The following is a 22081-nucleotide window of genomic DNA, read 5'->3' as shown; positions in this document are numbered from 1 at the left end:
TGGAAATATACTCTGTGTCTTCAGAGATCAATGGCCAGATTGATTATTAACATTCAACCATGACTGGCACTTTAAAATATACACACAAAAAGAAAAGCTACTCTGCTGATGATTCAGATGTAGAATGTTGCAGAAAATTTAAGCCCATTAAAAAAAATGATCTGACATTTTATCGACTTTTCTCACAGGTCCCTTTTTTTCTATCGCACAACTAGGAAACTGACTCAAGAAGGAAGGGATGTTCGGTTTCCTTTAAAATATTCTGAGAATAACATAATATACACTCCTCTGTACAAGGTGGAGCAAAAGTATGCTCACAGCTGTTTACATATTTTTCTATAGAGCTAATTGCATGTAAAATAAAATAATTATAAATAAACTGTGTTTCCCATACTCAAAACTATACACATACTTTTGCCCACCCTGTGTATTGGATCTGAGTGTGTAATCAGTGTGAGAGAGAAAAACAAATTGTGAGAGGATACTAGCTCTCACATTCCAGAAAGTGCAACACACACATGCACACACGTGCACACACACTAAAGCTTCTACTGGCTTCTCAAAGTTTAACTGCCCTTCAGAGTACATGTTGCTGTTTTAGGAATCTCTAAGCCAAATGTTTACAGGAATGCTCACCTCCTAAAAAGCTCCGAACATCCTGCCAAGATCATTCAGTTAGAAGACGTTCAACTGCCCTGCAAGTTAGAGAAGGGTAAGTTTGAGATTTGGAATTATTCATTTACAGTAACATTTACCTCTAACACTCATCACAAAGAATATTTTCATACAGGAAGATTGTGGTCAACCTCAGAAAGATACAGACATAGCTCTAAAATGTTCCTACTATAATTTACAGATATACCAAATTTTAAAAAAATCAGCCCTTTATATACATTCAGCTCATATTGCCTCTCAGCCACAGATATTTTTTCTTTTTTGGTTTACTGCCAATGATTGTCTCATAGTCTCATGTTCCTGTCACCTAGAGCTGAGGGATGAGATTTTCTGTGTCACTACTCCCAATAAGCTTTAGGACAGGGCTGGTTGCAGACCTCACCTAATTCCCTGGTGTGTCCAAAGCCCAGGCTGGACAGTCAAACCTGTTCTTCCAGAGGAGTTTCTTTCTTGACAACCTTCTCTAGGATAGATCCTCAAACATTGAACTGGACTATTTTGTTGAGTTCAATGAACCTAAATAAGAAACCTGCAGCACCTTGCAAGGCCCTGGGGGGCTACAAAAATGAATCAGCCCCTCTTGTCCTCAAGGAGTTTATCATCAACCTGGGACCATTAATACACAATTATTATAATGCAAGGCAGAACAACATGATGCCACAAAAGAAGTGAAATCCCAAATGTAAGTACTCTGCAGAGTCACAGGAGGGTTTGTTTATGAGAGGCTCTATGTAAACTTTAAAACTTGAAGGATTTTACATAAGATTTCACAGACGGGGATGTGGATAAAGATATTCCAAATGCAGGAAATGTAGAGAAGTGTCGGGACTGGTTTGGGCACACTGAGGACTTGTCTGTCTAAGAAGTGGAAAGTAGAGGATAATTTTGACTGGGGTACTATTAGAGGAGGTAGTGTTTGATCCCAGGAGCATTTGGGAGCCTCTCACTATGATTGAGACAAGTAGCATCATAATTAAAAAACGCAGCTTCGCTAGGTTCACAAAACACCTTGCTTTTGTGAGATTTCCAGGGACGCTTCAAGTAAGTAACAGTCCTAAGGGTCCACCACCAACAGGAATTCAGGGGGCACCCAACATGCATGCAGCACCCCAACTTGCATGAATGATACTTTCTTAAAATATGAACCTTTAAGAGCCAAAATAGCAAGTTGTAAGACTTGTCCTATTCTGTATGTCTTTGGAAATAAATAAACCTTTCTATTTCAATATTTGGAATCATGACAAGACCTAAAAGGAACTAGAGAGATCATTAAAAAGGGCATGAGAGGAAAGTGCAATTAAAAATGGCAAAGACTACTCCATAAATAAGTGCTTCACACTGAGAAAGATTATTATCGCGATCTTCAGCTTCAAACCTGAAATCAAATCACACTGAATGGATAATTTGAACATTATTAGGGAGAAGAAAAAGTCATCATGGTTCCTAGCCTCTAAATTACAGGAGAAACAAGATTTTATTCTGACCTCACCTTTCTGTCAGCTTAAATCAACAAAATAATCACAACTTAGTCCCAGTTGGCATAACTCTCCATAACCTCAAGTTTTAATGTTAAGAAACTCCTTTAGTTTTTAACCAGAAGGGGAAGTTAGATTGAGAATACCTCCAGAAGAGTCTTTTCTATGGAACTAAAAAAAAAAAAGTTTCCTAGGAAACAAGGAAAGCAAACTCGCTTTATTTGAATAAGGGCTTTTGTCAAAAAAAAAAAAAAAAAAACTAGCTGGGACAAATATGAGAGCTCAAGCCCTACCAGGCCTGGAGATGTTTGGACCACTGGGTTAGTTTATAGAGACTGCCTAAAGATGTTTTCCATCTAAAAAGCAGTCCGCGTGTTTGTTACTCACTGGAGAACTTTTGGCTTCTGCCTTTTGAATGGAATGATTCAAAAATTGCAGAAATGAATCATTTCCTGCAATTTAATGTGATAGCTGAATGCAAAGTATAAGAAGATAAGGTCACAGGGACACAGATCTACCTCCAGAAAGTGATCACACTCCCTGGGCTGCTGTAAGTGGAGATTTAATTGAACACAGTAGGTTTTTCTATGGTTGTAACATGGAAATAAATTATTTTAAAAATGGCCAATGATCACAACCAGCTCAGCAGGTACAGTGGTCAGAAAAAAAATTTGACTTCCAATTATTGCTCAAGATAGAAACAGTTGCTTACACGGATTTCAGGTGGTAATAAATGCCTTTGTTATTTTATAATCATTGTCATCATTCTGCCTTGTATTTGTCCAGTGATCTTAGAAAGGGACAATGACCAGAGAGGAAAACTACTCCACATGCCCTCTCTCGGTGAAGAAGATCCACATGGAAATAAAGAACAAACTGACAAGGACCAGAGGGGAGAGGAGTGAGAGATAACGGGGGAGAGAAGGGAACATGTACAAAGGATTCCTGTGCAAGGACAATGGGGAGGGGATTGTCTTTGGGCTTGGGGGTTGGATGGGGTAGAGGAGAGCAATGGTGGGGGGATGGGGCCAATTGTAACTGAACAATAATAAAAACTAAAAATGAGAATTTTTTTAAAAGAAAGAAAATATTTTGAAAAAAATAAAATGTAAAACACACACACACACACACACACACACACACAAAGAAGATCCACTGAAATAAAAATGGCATGAGCAGCTTCTGACTCTCATTCCTGCTCAAAATATTTGGGTCACCTTCCTTTAAATCAGGGCTTAACAAAGTACACCCACAGTCCAAATCTAGCTCTCTGCCTGTGTTTATAAATAAAGCTTTATTTGAACAGAGCCATGCTCATTCATTTATGTACTGTCTATGGCTGGTTTTGCACTTCAATGGCAGAATTCAATAGTTGATGACAGAGATGTGTGGCCTGCACAGCTTAAAATTTTACTGGCTGGCCCCTCGCTTCACCAAGCCTGGCTTTGAATCATCATTATCATTATCATCATCACCCCTTCCAATTGCAGAGGGACATGGGATGTTGGGGTATGTCACTGCGCATTGTTTGATAACACCTTGCTGGTACATAAACATGGAGGCCACTACAGTGCCCAGAGACACATCAGACCAGTGTCACTTCCCCATGGGAGATTCACACTTGGCACTGCCTCATCGTGGGACACTTGGGGTAAGGCTGTTACTTTGTTTACGAAGAGTGAGGGCCAGTGCTCCTGGTTTTCATCAAAAATAAGAGGCACTGGACTTGACCCATCGGGCATGATGCATCAGGAAATGATGGAGAGGGTTGCTAAGCTTGGAAATTGCTTATTAAACCACTGTGTGTTAATACATGTAAAACTGTACATATTCTTGTCCATCTGGAGTGGAAATATGTAAATGGAGCATAAAAGTTGAGAACATTTTAGGATGTTGGAAACTGTAGAAGCAGGATAATATATTGAAAATAATGTAAAGTTTAAACTCAAACCTGAGTTCAAATCCATACACCCATCATCTATGTATCTTTAAGCTTCAATTTCTTTATCAGAAAAGTGGAAAAGCTAACAGAAAATGCGTTTCTGGGTTGTTGTAAGAATTGAATAAGATAATTCTTGAATAATGCCTGGCACGATGCAGTCAATGCTCAAAACAATGGCAAAGGTAATGACCATTACTGTGTCTGGCTGCAAATAAAAAGGCAGGAAGGTCCTTCCTAGGAAAGGCTGATTGACATGTCCTTAGTAAATAGGGATGATACCCCCAAAATGATTTAATTCTGTATTCCACTTGCTTTTAACATTATGTTTAAAAATATTACAGCTTGTATTTTCCCATTACTTATATTATCTAAGCTTTTTCAAAGGAACTCAACATCTCTGGGTGTAGAGTATGGTATAACAGTTGGGTATTTGCCCATTTTACAGATGAGTAAAGCACAAGTTGTATCTAGACTCTCGTAGTTAATGAGTGATGCTGAGACACTGTCTCTCCTCCTCATGGCTCAGACTACTAAGTTCCACCCAGGACTTTAAGTAATGGCCTTTTAAAAGTCAACCCTAACATGTGGGGAAAGCAGGGGTCCCAATTACAAGGCTACAGTGGCAGGAATGAGAGCAAGAGCAGAAGACACTGGGGAAGAAAGCAAGACACTCAAGAAAGCAAGAATCTAACAGAGGGATGATGCTTCCGAATTCAGACAAATCCAGTATGCCTTTAAAGGGACCATGTCTACTCTTCTGTATTGCTTACTATCTGAAGCTAAGCCAGAGGGATGTACATAGTGAGATCTTTGTCTCATTTCAGGAAGGATACAGGATAAAGATTCTGTGCCAGTAATCTTCGTTGGATTAATGGTTTCTCTTTTATCTGCTGTATTTCTGCTCAGATGTCTTTTCTCTGAATGAGTCAGAGGAATGCAAATGCTGGGTGCAGTCTGCCTGAAATATTTAAATCTAGTTTTGCAATGTTTTGCAGGTTTGGAGGGGGAAATTATATACACACACACACACACTTATACACATACGACGAAGGAATGGCAGATGAGAATTACAGATATATCAGCCACCACTACAAAAACGTGGTATTTCAATTTGACAACAAACTCATTTTTCTTTTTCCATTTCTTTGTTTCTCCAGATCAACATTTAGATGCTTGATGTGAGTGGAAGGAATCTGCAACATTCTTTTGTGAGACTCGGAATCTCATCAAGAATGTATCTGAATACATGGAGACCGGATTTTATTTTGGCTCCTAAATGACAAGCCTTCGTTATGCAATGAGCACGTCCCTGGGGAAAGCATTTTCTACACACTGATAGAGAAGGTGGGACAGGTTGGGCGGTTGGGCGTGATTTGTGTGCATTTTCCAGGTCCCTCCTTTCACTGATACACTCTGGACTCTTTATTTTCATGTTCAGTCATAGACTTGCAGGCAGTGTCTCCCTATTGTAACTAAGAGAGCTTCCTCTTAAAGGAAATCTGAATGGCATTAATATTCAAATCCTCTGGCTTGGTCTGCAGTGGTCTGATGGAGCTTGCACAGAGCTCCTGTGCTGCGAGGGAACAAATCTTGGGAAATACAGCTGAGTAAACTGGGATTTAGCTTCCATCCCCATGTGCCGTCCTTAACATGAAACCCTTATATTGAAAGGTCTCCTCCAAAGGCTTTTATTGCTGCAAGAAAGAGTCCCCACCATGTGAACCCAAGGACAGAGGGAGGCTTTCTTATTTTCCTTTCCACCTCATGTGAAAGAATAATCTCATGCCTTCAGGACAAAGCCTTCTTTAAACAACAAAGTGAAATGCTTTCAACGTCCATGAACATCTCGCAACATCAATGAGATTGCTATTCACAGACGAAAAAGAGAGAAAAAACTGTTGGGCATGAACAATTGGTCAATACGGCATTACTCTCGAAAAGCAGAAAGCCAGAATTTGAAATGTGAAACATCTCCCACTCCTATTAAATTAGGATTGATGAGTTCCCAGGGATGTTCAACTTCCTTTGACTTTACTTAAATGATTTATAACCCTTCTCCATGTCATGGTTTCTGAATTTTCTCCAAGCATGCATCTGAACTAAAGGCTCTGGAAGGTTTGGCACAACAGCACAAAATCATACTTCTGTTTCTCAAAAGAATTTTTTGTAAATTGCTCTATGGAATTTAATTTGGCATTCACTAAGCACCTAGGTACTGTCCTAGGCTCAGGGGCACAGAGATGAGTAGACATAATCCTTGCCCTCAGAAAGCTCCTGTATGGTAGAAAGGGAGTCGTCAATACCTGAAATGTAATATGACATGTTAGAGCAAAGGTAAGTAAAGAAGAGAGACCAGCCAGGAGGGCAGGTATCAACTGAGAAAAATGATTTTTTAAAAAGGTCATTTGAGTTGAGGCTAAAAGATATTAACCACTGGACAGATAAACAAAGGTAAAAGAGGCCTAGCATGAGGTCACAATCCCTAGACAAGCAAATAAATACACCCTGAAATACGACTACCTCCACAAACACAGAAACAGGTTGACTTTGCCAAGTCAGATTTGTTGGGTTTCTATTGTCCATGCTGTCTATTGATTAAGAATTGATTTATGTCACCCAAGAGCCTACTTCAGAAGGTTATGTTATGAGAAAGGTCAGACTTCAGTCTCTCCAAGTGAGATTTTAGTGGCCCCAGCCTCTGCCCAGCAGTCAACTTCCAACTCATTCCCTCTCCAGAAAACCCCAAAAAGGATAAAATTCTCTGAGGTCTCTAGCAGCTGCAGCCATGAATACAGGTCCTCTGTGGACCCCATTCAGACTGTCTGTAGACTATCAACTGGAGGTATCATGGGTTTCTTCTTGTCAAAATAAAATACCACATTTTTGCATTGCTGGCTAACATCTGTAATTTTCACCTGCCACTCCTCCATCACCTGTGTGCGTGGTGAGTGTGTGTGTGTAATTTTTCCCTCCAAACTTGCACAGAAGCAGGAGGGTAGGGAGCTCAGGCCACAGGAAGGGGAAGCTCTTTCTCAAGGAGAATCAATCAAAGTTTCTGCCTAGTGTGGGGATATATCCTGGCTGGTACAAGAATGCAAACCACACTATGAAACAACTAGCCTTTTATATTCCCTTGTTTGCATTCCACATGCTTCTGCTATCCTCTGTGCTCTCCAGAACTGAGTGGTGATCAAGGTATGTATTATAAACCTGTTTAATATATGTGTATATAGTTAATGTTTAGAGATCCCTAACATGGGTATGTTAGAATATATAGAATATTATATATATACACACATTAGAATGCCAGTTTCAGTTGCTAGAACTCACCCACTGAGTACTCTTCATGAACCAAATGGGATTCACCAAAAAGCCTTCACTTTCTTGACACCAGAATTCAAACCATCATTTATGGTATAAAAAGATAGATTTTTATATCTACAGACATATCCCAGCCCACCAAATTACCCTCCTCCAGCCAGAGAAGCATGCTGCTGACAAGGGTTTTTAGAATGCTCATTTAAATGAGATGGAAGCTAATTTACTCTCTTAAATGATACTGAGGCACTGGGTGGCACGTTGTGAAAAATGACTAAGTCTACTCATGCATCAGACAGGATAATTCTGGCAAAGTTGGTGCTGACAGCATTAAAAAACAATGATGGAAGAGTCTGGCCTTGTTGTTGTCATTTTAATTGTCACTGCAAGTGACAAAAAATGCACTTCCTCCTCCAGCATACTTATCGCTAGGCTTTGAAACACTTTCACTGGGCCTATGTCACTTGAGCCTTGAGCGTGTGATAAAAAATAAAAAGGAAAAGAACTGTGCATGCACATGGAGAGAAAGGGTGGGAAGAGAGAGAAGAAAAAAGAAGATGAAAAGGAGGGAGACAAAAAAAGAGAGAGAAAGAGACAAGTGAGTGGTGGAATCAGAGAAAGAAGTCGAGACAAAGCTGGAGAGAGAAACAATGGTAGACAAGCAAGGGTTACTTTGGATGGCTCTTCTTGAGCATCAGACAAAGAGTGCTGTTAGTAATCTCATGGAAGAGGCTAGTTTTTGCAAATCAAAAAGCCTGCAGTGTTTCCAAGATCCACTCTGAGTTTTCAGGCAAGACAGCCCAGAATTTCTTGTTAAAAGCTTAAGGGCTCAATTTATGCTAAGCATTCAAGGAAATGTCTCATCCAAACAGGATATCGTTTTTCATTTTAAAGAAGCAAACTGATCTCGGAGCATAAATGTTATTATTCACAGTCGCAAAGGAAAATGGCATTTACTTTCTCTTCCTTCATAGAGAAGGAAGGTGGAGGCTCTCTCCTTCGGGGGGCCAGAAGAGGACTCAGAAATCCTGTTTCTACTCCGGAAAGAAATACATTTATTTCCCTCAACCCCAGTAGGTGAGTCCACCAGCCTTCTCAACAGCACTGAGTGCTTTCATGGGTCAGTGTACAGTATGCGCATGTTGCTTTTCAACATACGTTTGGGGGAAGAATCAAAGCTAATTTCAGTGTGTGAAAAGCTAGCAGATTCTATTAGTGATTGTGACCTCATTTCAAAGTGATAAGGCTGCTGGAAGGAGGTTCTCAGAACTGAATGTCCAAATGGGAATTTATGATGAAGAACCTCAGTTTTATCAACCGTGGGCTTCAACACACATTCAAAAGAAGAAATACCTATTTTTTCCCTAGCAGAAATGTCTAAGCTAACCTAGTGAACCAGTCATGCATTCTTTTCTCATCCCCACCACCACCATTTTTTCCTCTTCGAAACATGTTTGAGTGGGGGAGGAGGCCATTGGGATTATCATTTCTGGTTTTCACATCGATGGATCTGAAAGAATACATGTGGACTCACACTGCCTCTTGTGCAGATGACCACAAGAAAACCGCAGAAGCAATTCAAATGAGACGAGACTACAGTTCAATGCTCTTTGTCCTTATAGCATCTATGTCTAGTAGTATTCTTAATTATCTTGGTCCCAAACCCCATCTCACATCTTTATGGAAAGCAAGTGCAATTAGAGCTTTGAAAAGGTTATGGTCAATACCACTTAATGGTTGTCATTACATACATTCCTTAAATATACATAAATAGACTACTCATGTTGCCAAAAAAATTCTATCAAAATAAACCACACTTTACTAGGAAGTTTGTTATAAAACATTTGGTGTTTCTACCTTTAAGACTGGGTGGTCTCAATTTAATAATAGGTGATTATTTTTTTCACGATAAGATTTACATTACTCAGTATATGAAGAGTTAATGGCAGGGCCCACCAGTTTCATTTAAAAAAAAGAAAAGAAAAAGTTAGGATTCGGGCCAATATAACATGATCTCAGGCAGAGTCATAATACCCTGCCCGGCTCCAGGTCCAGGAACAGGAAAAGAGTCACTAAGTGATACTGGAACTCCTCCTTGTTTGATTTGGCCGCAAGCTGCTCTGCAGCTATTGTCTGCTGTGTGTTCAGGCACAAGTTGCTATGGTCAGTGGGAAAAAATACAAAGACACAGCATGAAGCAAAAGGTAACAAATGTCTGGGAGTGCCTACTGTGTGCCAGCACAGTTGATTCTCTCTTTCAGTCTTCATAGCTACCCCGCGAGGTAGCTATTCTAACACCCATTTCATGGATGATGAAACTGAGGTTCTAAGACTTGCCCGAGATCTTATAGCTGCGAGGTGGTGGAACTGAGAATAAACTCAGACAATCCCATCTGATTACGAAGCCCTCATTCTAGAATATTCTTCAGCGATGGTTTTCAAACTGTTTTTCAGTGTTTTAGGGGGTCTCTCATATGTTTGATTTGAATTTTTAAATATATTTTAGAATTATAATTTTTTTAAAAAGAAGAGGTACATGCAAGTATTATATACTCAGTGTCAACTTTTTGGATACTACCAGGATATGAGCTAGTTTTCTCAGTGGCTGACTTGATAATAGAACATGTTTATATAATCTAACATTTAAAATACATGTGTACTACTAAAATACTGCTTTTATCAATTTCACATATTGAATTTTGCATAGAATTTGCATAGACTAAAAAGTCAGGTTTGAAAATCACTGTTCTAGGGCATGCGTTCTCAATGTGGGTGGGAGGGGGTGAGCAATGTAACCCCCAAAGGGATGAGATTTGGTTCTTGAGGGTCAAAAAATCTTAGGTATTATAATGGTTTATTTCCCCTTCCCAAAGGTCACAGTATATAAACAGGTATCCAGTGTTTACATGGTATTATAATTTCATGGTGGGGGTGGGGTGGTTAGGAAAAAAAAGTCTGATGGGTTCTTCCTGGGAAAGACAATGGGGAAAAGGCTGAGAAACACTGTTTTAGGGCACTAAGAATTTCCGTTTGAAACTGGGAAGAGGGATAGCTTGGTCCTCATTCAGCCTGAGCAGAACCACCAACTCAAATTGTCACCCTGTGGGAGTTCTCCTTAGAGATTAAGCTTGGCTTGCTTGTTTGCAACATGAGGACTTTCTCTCTGTAAAAGACTTGAAGAAGCTCCAATCCCTTTGCTGCTGAAAGAAGATTTAGTAATCTGAGCCAGCCCTCTCATTTTACAGAAGGTAAAATGGAGGTCCAGAGAAGCAAAGGGTTTGTTTGCCAAGGACACAGAACTATTTGTGACAGTCAGAACTCAGACCCAGAACAGGACCCTCCACAGACAAGGTGCTCATAATGTTTTGTCAAATGAACGAGTGAAGGGACAAATGACTTTAATGAAGAGATTTCATTAGAAAGATAAAATATAAAAATGTTTTAAACCAACTGTATGCAGATGGCATATTCCACATCACCCACTGACAAGAAAAAAAGAAACAAAGGAAATCCATGACCTAAATTTTCCCTGTGGTTAGAGACCTCTAGGAGCCACCTCCCACCTCACAGCCCTGCCTAAATGGAACAGTGTCAGGAGACAGTGTGAGTTCTTCCTCTAGCTGACCCTACCACTCGCCTCTTTTTTTGTTGTTGTTTATTTTTCTTTCTTTAGAGCTCTTACAATACTCCTAGTATAGTACCATCTGCTGAAGCGGGATGAACAGGTAGCTTTAAAATGATGATAGCTCTGGGAAATGATAATCACTGGGTCATAGAAAGCTGCACTGCAGTGTATAAATAAGATAAGTAAAAGTGCTGAGGACTGCATGTTTGCTTTAATAAAATGTGTTTTCCCTTTTTGTGGAGAATGCCTTTCTCGAACGCCTGGGGAGAGAAGCTGAACTATAGACCAGAAACATGCAGACAGTTCCAGAATCTGGCAGTGAGGGTGGGATCAGAGGGGAGAGGGATGAAATATTACTTACTGAGACACAAAAGGAAAAGAGTTGGACTGGAGCCTTTGTGTTGAATTGCTGAAGCAATGGAATGAGATCAGAACTTCCAGGTCTAATTCCAAAGCTCCCTTTGGTAGAGGCAATATGCTGCAGAGAAAAGAGCAAGGGCTTGGGTTACAGCACAGCACTCCACTAATGGCATGACCTTGGGAAACTCAATCTCTCTGAATCTTGATTTTCTCAGATGTGAAAGGGGGGTGCTATCTTACAGGAATATCATAAGGTTTCCATTAGAGAATGTATGTAAAGCACTAACCGTAAGACCTGATTTATCATTGGTGTTTAATAAATGGTAGTAATTATGATGAGGATACAGATGCTCAAGATGATAGTGGTGATGATGATGATGATGACAATTCACAGACCTTCTGATGACAATTCACAGACCTTCTCCAGAAAGTGGCTGCATGTACACACTGAGTCCTGAAAATCAAATCTTAGAAGCACCATGCCCTTTGACATATGCCATCAGAAATTATAAATCATAGAGAAATAATCCCCTTTGCAAAATATTTCAGTGAATAAGAACTAAGTCTTAGAAAACATAGGCAGCTTCTGAGTTTGTGCAAATATATCATTTTACTTGGACTTTCTGAAAATGCAAAGCATTTTCACTGACATTCTCTCATTTTATCCCCAAACCAGCAATGTGAGGTGGCCAAGGCAGGTAGAAGATGCCTGTTTGACATATGAGAAAAGCTGAGGTCTCAGGTTTTAGTCATTCATTACTAGTCCAATGTTGCAAAGAGGTGTACCCAGAGCAAAAGCCTTGTTGTCTCTTCCTATCCTAAAGGGATACAATGCTGATGACTTAAAAATTTCCCCCTGGAAAGAAACATGGAACTTATGCAGGTCAATACAATTGTGCCCTCTCTGCATCCTAATCTCTCCTCCACCTGATCCCTTCCATCTGACTCAGCACAGCGTTCTCTTTAGTTATCTACTTACCTCTGTGTGCTACACTCCTGACCCAAAGTACAGAAAATCCAGGACAGACTAATGAAAGAAACTTTTCCCTTGGGAGCCAATAAAGTAAGATGTCTATCAAACCAGATGCATAAATGGCATCTTCTGACCACTGTTCAATTGCCAGGGGAACAAGACTGAGAAAGCTCTGGGGGGCTTTGCTGTACCCCTGTGGACAGAGCAGAGCTGACCTCGATCTACGAGATACCAGCCCTGCTGGGGATGCTCTTTCCTCTACCTTTAAACACCACTCTGATCATATAAATCATATATCCTCCTCCTCATAATAGTCTTATGAGGAAGATCAGTCACTACCCTTCCTTCCATTAGACAAAACTGAAAAATCACAAATCAGGCAACATAATTAAAAACACACAACTTACTGATTGGAAAGCCAGGTCTTAAACACACATTTCCTCACTGCTGTCCCATCTTCTTTGAACTATCCCAGATTACTACCTTTATCAATTAAAAATATTTTGGTGGAAACAGCAGAAATTCCAATTCAAATCTTCTTAAAACAATGAAACTCACTCTCTCCCTCTCTCTCTCTCTCTCTCTCTCTCTCTCTCTCTCTCATTCCTCATATCCTCACATTACTATCTTTCAGGGTGAAGAGAGCATTTATGCCTCTGGAGTTCCAGTGCAGGTGGTGAGCTTCACTCTGATTGGACTAGCTTAAATCATGTGCCCACACCTGAACCAATCACAATGGGAAGAGGGAATACTTTGGTTAGTTTAGGCTAGTTTGGTTAGTTAGAGCCCACCACTGGGTGAGTGACTATTCAGTAAACATGACTGACTATGGTGGAGAGGTATTCTCTAAAAGGAAAGTCAAGGTGTTGTTATTAGAAAGGAGAGGTAATAGAAACTGGGCAAAATTCCCACAATGACATCCAATCTTTTATTCTACAAATATTCTTTGATTTCCTAGTATGTGTGTGTGTTTTAATTTAATCTTTATTGTATTTTTTCCATTACCATTTGTCCTCTTACACCCCCTACACCCTAGCAATCACTGCACAGTTGTCCATGTCCAGGAATCTTTTTTCCTTTTTGCTCAATCCTTCCACCCTCTAACCTCTTCCTGCACCATCAGCTGTCATCTACCCTCCATCTATGAGCCTGTCTCTGTTTGGCTTCTTCATTCAGTTTGTTGATTACATTCCACATATGAGTGAATTCATATGGTATTTGTCTTTCTCTGATTGGCTTACTTCACTTAACATAATGTTCTCTGGGTCCATCCATACTGTTGCAAAGGGTATATTTTTTTTCATTTTTACAGCCAAGTACAATTCCATTGTGTAAATGTCCCATAGTTGGTTTATCCACTCATTCATTGATGGACAATATCTTCCATAATGTGGCGATTATAAATTACGTTGCAATGAATATAGGGGTGCTTATGTTCTTTCAAATTAGTGTTTAAGGTTCCTTTGGATATATTCCCACAAGTGGGATCACTGCATCAAAACACAGATACATTTTTAATTTTTTAAGGTATCTGCATACTGCTTTCCACAGTGGCTGCACCAATCTGCATTCCCACCAACAGTGCACAAGGGTTCCCCTTTCTCCACATCCTCACCAGCACTTGTTGTTTGTTGATTTATTGATGATAACTATTCTGACAGGTGTGAGATGGTATTTCATTGTGGTTTTAATTTGCATTTCTCTGATGATTAGTGATATTGAGCATCTTTTCATATGTCTATTGGCCATTTGTATATCCTCTTTGGAGAAATGTACATTCAGGTCCTTTGTCCACTTTTAATTGGGTTGTTTGTGGTTTTGGTGTTGAGTTTTGTAAGTTCTTTATAAATTTTGGATACTAACCCCTTATCAGATGTATCAGCAAATATGTTGTCCCATTCTGTGGATTATCTTTTTATTTTGTTGATGTTTTCCTTTGCTGTGCAAAAACTTTTGAATTTGATGTAGACCCAGTTGTTTATTTTTTTTATTTGTTTCCCTTGCCTGGGGAGATATATCCAATAAAAAATTTCTATGAGCAATAGCCAAGATTTTGCTTCCTATGTTTTCTTCTAGGATTTTTATGATTTCATATCTAACATTTATCTCTGACCCATTTTTAATTTATTCTTGTATGTGGTGTAATAAGAAGGTAGTCTAGTTTCATTTTTCTGCATGTATCTGTCAAATTTTCCCAACACCATTTACTGAATAAATTACTATATTTTTTGGACCATAAGACACACTTAGTTTTTAGAGGAAGAAAAAAATTGGGAAAAAAATTTTGAAGCAAAAAAAAATGTGGTAAAATATTTAACATAAATAACATAATATTTCACCAATGTAAATGTAAACAGAATTCAACAGCAGCATTAACAACCACTATTCCTCCCAAATTTGGGGGAGGGGGCATGTGTCCTATAGTCTGAAAAATACGGTAGCTTTAGCCCATTGCACATGCTTGCTTCCTCTGTCAAGTATTAATTGACTACAAAGGTGTGGGTTTATTTCTGGTATTGCTATTCTGTTCCATTATTCTATGTCTATTTTTATGCCAGTACCAGGCTGTTGTGCTTACTCTATGTTGTGATTAATATAGTTTGATATCAGGTAGCATGAGTCCTCCAACCTTGTTCTGTGTTCTCAGGATTGCTGTTGCTATGTGGGGCCTTTTGTGGTTCCATATAAATTTTGAAATATTTGTCTAGTTCCATGAAATACATCATTGGAATCTTGATAGGAATTGCATTGGATCTATAGATTGCTTTGTAGTATCAATATTTTCATGATATTCATTCTTCTTATCCATGAACACGGTATGTGTTTCCATTTATTTGTATCTTCTTCAATTTCTTTCTTCAGTGTCTTATAATTTTCCATGCACAGGTCTTTTACATCCTTGGTTAGGTTTATCCCTAGGTATTTTATTCTGTTTGAAGCAATTCTGAACGGGATTGTTTCTTAACAATGGGATTGTTTCTTAACAATAGAAATAATCCCATTCTATTCCCTTTCTGTTAGTTTTTTATTAGCACTTAAAAATACAACTGATTTCTAGATATTGATTTTGTACACTGCTACTTTGCTGAATTCATTTACCAGTTCTAGTAGTTTCTTGGTGGAATCTTTGCAGTTCCATTTTTAATTCTACATATGGTATTATGTCATCTGTGAATGAAGACAGTTTTATTACTTCCTTTCCAATGTGGATGCCTTTTGTTTCTTCTTCTTGTCAGATTGCTGTGGCTAGGGCATCCAGTATTAAGTTGAATAAGAGAGGTAAAAGTGGACATCCCTGTCTTGTTCCTGATCTTAAGGGTAATGTTGGTAGTTTTTGTTCATTGAGTATGATGCTAGCAATGGGTTAATCATATATGGCCTTTGTTATGTTTAAATATGTTCCCTCTGTTCCCACTTTGCTGAGAGTTTTTTTTTATCATAAATGGGTGCTGGATTTTATCAAAGGCTTTTTCTGCATCTATTGATATGATCATGTGGTTTTTATCCTTCTTTTTGTTTACGTGGTGAATCACATTTATTAATTTGTGAATGTTGTGAATTCCAAACTTGCATTCCTAGAGTAAATCCCACTCAATCATGGTGTATGATCTTTTTGATGCATTGCTGTACTTGGTTTGCTAATACTTTGTTGAGTGTTTTAGCATCTATGTTCATCAAAGATATTAGCCTGTAATTTTCTTTCTTTGTAGTGTCTTTATCTGGTTTTGGAATTAAGATAACACTGGCCTCATAAAATGAGTTTGGGAGCCTCCCCTTCTCTTGAATTTTGTGAAATAGTTTGAGAAGAAGGGGTGCTGGTTCTCAGAATTTTTGGTAAATTTCACCTATGAAACCATCTGGTCCAACACATTTGTTTTAGGAGTTTTCCGATTATTGCTTCAATTTCATTAGATGTAATCTGTCTATTAGGATTCTCTGATTCTTCCTGATTTAGTTTTGGAAGATTGTATGTTTCTAGGAATTTATCTATTTCATCCAGGTTGTCCAGTTTGTTGGCATATACTTGTTTTAATATCTTCTTAAAATCCTTTGTATTTCTTTCATGTCAGTTATTTCTCCTCTTTCATTTCTGATTATACTTATTTGGGTCATTTCTCTTTTTTTCTTGATGAGTCAGGTTAAAGGTTTGTCCACCTTGTTTCTCTTTTCAAAGAACCAGCTCTTGCATTCATTGATCATTTGTATCATTTTTTAGACTCCATTTACTTCTGCTGTGATCTTTATTTCCTTACTTCTACTCACTTTTGACTTGGTTCTGTGTTCTTGTTCAAGTTCCTTTAAGTGTGAAGTTAGGTGGTTTATTTGAGCTTTTTCTTATTTTTGAGATAGGCCTGTAATGCTATGAATTTCCCTCTTAGGATTGCTTTCCCAGTGTTTCACAGATTTTAGGTTGTTATATCCCCATTTTCATTTGTTTCAAGGTGTCTTTTGATTTCTTCCTTGATCTCCCTATTGACCCATTCATTGTTTAATAACATGTTATTTAGCTTCCATGCCTTTGCATATTTTTCAGTGTTCTTCTTGTGTTTGATATCTAGTTTCATAGCATTGTGGTTAGAGAAGATGCTTGATATGATTTGAATCTTCTTAAATTATTGAGGCTTGTTTTGTGCCCAACATGTGGTCTATCATAGAAAACATTCCATGTGCACTTGAAAAATATGTATATTCTGCTGCTTTGGGGTGAAGTGCTCTGAAGATATCAATTAAATCCCTTTGATCTAGCCCTGGCTGGTGTGGCTCAGTGGTTTGAGCACCAGCCTGTGAACCAAAGGGTCACCAGTTTGATTCCCAGTCAGGGCACATGCCTGGGTTGCAGGTCAGGTCCCCAGTGGGGGTACATGAGAGGCAACCACACATTGATATTTTTTCTCTCTCTTTCTCCCTTCCTTCCCTTCTCTCTAAAAATAAATAAATAAAATTATCTCTAATAATTACTCTAGATTTAGAGTTATTAGAGATTTAGAGTTAATTATTAGAGCAAATCTAGAGTAATGAACTCTATGATAAATTGCTTGCCTACATTTCATCTAGTTCTTCTGCAGAATTCTCTTATTCTTTCATTTGGGATCTGTTTCTTTGTTTTCCCATTTGGGCTGCTGCTTTGCATTTTCTGCTTTAGATGTTAAACTAACCAGCCATTAAATGGATCAGCTCTTAATATAATCAAACTGTAATCAGCAGTGAGCTTAAGCACCACAGGGTGGGGCAGAGTAATTCCTGTGACAAGAGTATTGCTTCCCCTCAGTCCAATGCCACTTAAAGAGGAGTGCTCTGCCTGAGAGATGGCTTCTGCATTATGGGGAATGACTGAACACAGGGATTCTTGTAGCTGTTTCTTCTCTCTCTTCCCAGACTCTCAAGTGTCTCTAGTCTACTCTGCCCTGCCTCTGCCAGAGTCCAGGGTAACTGGCTGCAAACAAAATTTAGTATACTGGCCCTTTAAGAGGCTCTCTGCATCTCTCCTGGGAAAACAGAAACCCTGATGCTTTTCACAGCTGGATGTTATCTGGGTTTCTTTACAGCTCTGCTGCTGTAGGCTGGAGAGCCCAGCTTGGGGTTTAGACCCTACATTTCTAAAAGGGAATCCCTCTGGGACTTCAGTTGCCACCTGTATGAGCCTAGCCCTCTCACCCTCCTCCACACTTCCTACCAGTCATCTTGTAGTGAAGTGCTTTCTGCCATCTGTCCATGGTTATAAGTTTTCTCTCCAGCTAGTAGTCAGTTGGTTATTCTTTAAGATTTCTCTACATTTTAGTTGTAATTCCAGATTGGTCATGGAAGAAGGTTAGTGTAGCTTCCACTTACTCCTCTGCTGTCTTGGATGTCTTATCCCTATTGTGTGTTTATTGCACTGCCAGACAGGAGGTAAATTTTTAAAAAGGAAAGACAAATGTCTCCCCAGGCAGAACTCAATCTGGTGTGTGTGGACCCAATGGTAAAGAGTAGGTGACTTCACTGCTGACAGTATCTTCAACTACTTGCCTATTGTAGCTTGAATTCACCCAAATTGCTTCTCTGCCCAGAGTCTAGCCAGGCTGGTTTCAGACACAGCAGAGTGTTGACTTCCAATTAGTTTCCATTTGCAAGTTAACTAGAATCCTAGAATTGTGTCTTTTATAGTAGGACAGGCAGAACAGTGTAGCAGTTAAGAACACAGGCTCTAGAATCAGACTACTTCAATTTGAATCTTGAGTCAGCCACTCTATAGCTATGTGACCTTGTGAAAGTTGTTTGACCTATCTGCACTTCAGGTTCTTTTAAGGGGGAAAGATAAAAGCGGGAAAATTGTATCATCTAAGGATATTTTGAGATCCTAATGAGTTGATATAGGGGTTGGCTAATTTTTTCTATAAAGGACCAGAACGTAAATATCTTAGGTATTGTGGGCCATGCAGTCCCTGTAGCAACTACTCCACTCTCCTATTACAGTGTGAAAGCAGCCATGGATAATGCATGAACAAATGGGCACAAATGTGTTCCAAGAAAACTTTGTTTATAAAAATAGGTGGCAGGCTAGATTTGCCTGGTACCTAGTAAGAGTTCAATCTGGTAGCCATTGCTACAAATTCATAGCAAATAGCATATTATTTAGTTTATTATTCTTTTTCACACACTGCCCCCCTCTCTCAATGGACTTTACCCACCCTCCTTGACTAAGAAAATTATAGATTTTTTTATTTCATGTATACACGAATTAGCTGTTTGTCTTTATTTATTGACTTAGTGACATAGAAAATCAAGAAGACTGCCCACTCCTCTAATTGGTATCCCTTCCCATATTTAAATTGTCTAGTCTGTGTGCCTTAAAGAGGAACCACTTGGCAAAAGCCTTGGCATGCTGTACACCACTCAGTGCTGGGGTGATTCATACAAGTAAAGAGTAATAACTGTTATTATTTGCTATAAATAAGCTCTCAGACTCATTAGTGAATGCTCACTTGTAGACATTTACTCCCATCAAAATGATTTCCTTATGTTACAAGCCACCCCTAAAGTTTTCTCCTCTACAACTACACTCCAGGTCCAGAAATCACTGCTCAGATTTCATGGTGCTCAGTCATGCTGAGATATCTCAAGAGACACAAAAACAACACTGGAGTTAAACGTTAATTCTTCCTGCTGGGTTAATAATAAGGTAAACCCAGTTTGAAGTAAGGGGAAATCAGTGTGTCTGGAGTTCAGAGTGAGTTAGTGAGGAAGTAAGAAAAATAAGGAATTACAGAGTTGGAATACAACTGCCAAGACTCCACCGTCTGCTGGGTGGGAAAGGAAAGAGGACAAGGAAATGCATTCAGGGACCTTAACTTATAATCAGCAAGGAATTCCCCAACTCAGAATCAGATCCCTGTCTGTGTGGAGGCTTTTTATCTAATCCAAATGACTAACACTGCTGTTTACTGATGACAGAAAACAAAGGCTCAAAATTTGCTAAATTATAAAATGTCTCCCTCCTTAGCACTTCTGCAGGCAGCCAACTCACTTTATTTCTTACCAAGGCATCTTCTCCTTAATTCAGCATCTTCCCCCAAATTTGCATGGTAAAAGAGAAACTCTGTATCTCGTTGGTTTATTTTGTTAGGGTGACTACAACCCCTAATCAATATGTACCAATCAATAGGCACATTACCCAGAATGCCAAGCAGCAACCCTGGGAAAAACAAGAAGGAAAAGAAAAGCTGATAACTTCTCTGCTTATTGGCACAAAAACACAGTAAGGTACACGAGCCCATCATGGCCCATGATTTTATTAGGAAAAGAATCAATGGAGATGGGGCTATGCTATATATCTGGGCAAAACTGTATCAACATTAGTCAGAATAAAGATGCTCCCATTCATTGTACGGCACTGTACAGATCTAGACATAGTACCCAAAGTAGTTAGTCCCAAATATACCAAGACCAAGACCAAAATTAAGTCTTTACAGAGTGAAACATCTGAGTCATTGGGCATGCTGCTGGTGCCACCTGCAGACTATTAACCTGGGAGACTGACTGTCAACTAGCCAAATAAACCTTAGCCCTTTCTACACTTTTTCTCCAATGACAAATCCTGGAATCATCCCAACACATACAGAATCTCCCATTAATCCCTTCCCTCAGGGCTAGAATTGGTCATTTTAGTGCAAGGAACTAAGATCACAAAAGTTGCAATAGCACACAGAAAAATGCATGGACGTTGAAGTCAGATAGAATCAGGTTTGACTTTCAATGCTACCCTTACTAACTGCAGGATTTTGGGCAAGTTACCACTTTGCTTCTGCACCAGTAAAGTAGTAATAATGATATCCAGCTCCCAGCATTGCTGTATGGATTAGAGAAATGCATGTTAAGTGTTTAATATATATTCAGGATTCAATAGTTAGGTTATCTTCTCTGGAAATACAAATTCTATGGGCCTAAAGTATAATTTCTCTAGCCTTATACTCTGCTCCTCCCTATATTGGTATATCTTTTAGCCATCTCAGGGATCATAGGAAAGAGAGAAGGAGGAGGAGAAGGAAAGAAGACAGAAGAATAAGAGAGAAAGGATCAATAGCACCAGCTAATATACAAGGTCTGTCCAGAGGGTATCCAGCCATGTAGTATGAAAAATAGAAGTATTTACTGAAGATGATACACGATACAAGAAACATTGTGCATAGGACAATGACACCTCAGTTCCCTCAAAATAGGCTATATACCTGGGCAAAACTGTATCAACATCACCTTGCGACCTCACACAGTTTTCCCAATTGCCATCAGCTACTCTATTGTATTTTCCTGAATCTCATTGACAGTCTGAATCTCTTCCCTTTCAAAGGTGATTTTAGGTCTGGGAAAATCCAGAAGTCACAGGGCACAAAATCTGGGCTGTAGGGAGATTGAGTCACCTGGGTGACCTGATGTTTCACCAAAAAACTTTGTACAAGATGTGATACATGAGCGGGCACATTGTCGTGATGAAGCTATCAATCATCAGTTGCCCACAGCCACAGCCTTCTGAATTATCTGAATAGTTTCCACAGAGGGAATATTCGAGCTTAATGCAAAATCTAATGCAGATTCATGGCTCTATTGCTCAGTCATTTTGAATGCAACAGCCACACAATACACGTGCTCACTCAGTGGCATCTGTCCCCTTCCACTATTACAGTGAAATTGTCATTGTTCGTTCATGTGCATTCCAGTACATTCTCCTTGGCTGCCTGGTTACATCGATGTCATACAAACCATTCTTGTTATATTAAAAATGGCTGGAATTTTCCTGGACAGACCTTGTATACAGTGTTTACAGACACTGTTCTAAGTTGTTCTTATACATTACCTCACTTAGTATTCATAGCAACCTATTGGGTTGGTACCATAATTCTTCCCATTGTACCGATAAGAAAATGGAGGCAGAATAGGGAGTATATGATTTGCCCAAAGCTAGCTAGTAAGTGCCAGAGCCAGGATGCAAATCCATGCAGAGTGACTACTGTAGGACCCAAAGAAGCAAATGGAACTTAATTAAAGACATCAAAGATCTTTAAAGAGTAGGTACCCCTCTTTTACCAAGGTCTGGAAACTAGGTCATAAGTTTGAATAAAAAGCAGGTAATACTGTGCTTGAGGATGCTCTCCTGCCATGAAGAATGCAGAAAAGACTGCTGGTTTATCAATTACCAAGTAAGCTTGTGTCCACTGTGTATCATCAGACCAACTGGTTCC

The sequence above is a fragment of the Phyllostomus hastatus genome, unplaced genomic scaffold, assembly GCF_019186645.2.
Source record: "Phyllostomus hastatus isolate PE091 unplaced genomic scaffold, TTU_PhHast_1.1 phas_contig_34, whole genome shotgun sequence".
Taxonomy (NCBI): domain Eukaryota; kingdom Metazoa; phylum Chordata; class Mammalia; order Chiroptera; family Phyllostomidae; genus Phyllostomus; species Phyllostomus hastatus.
This window is presented reverse-complemented; position numbering follows the sequence as displayed.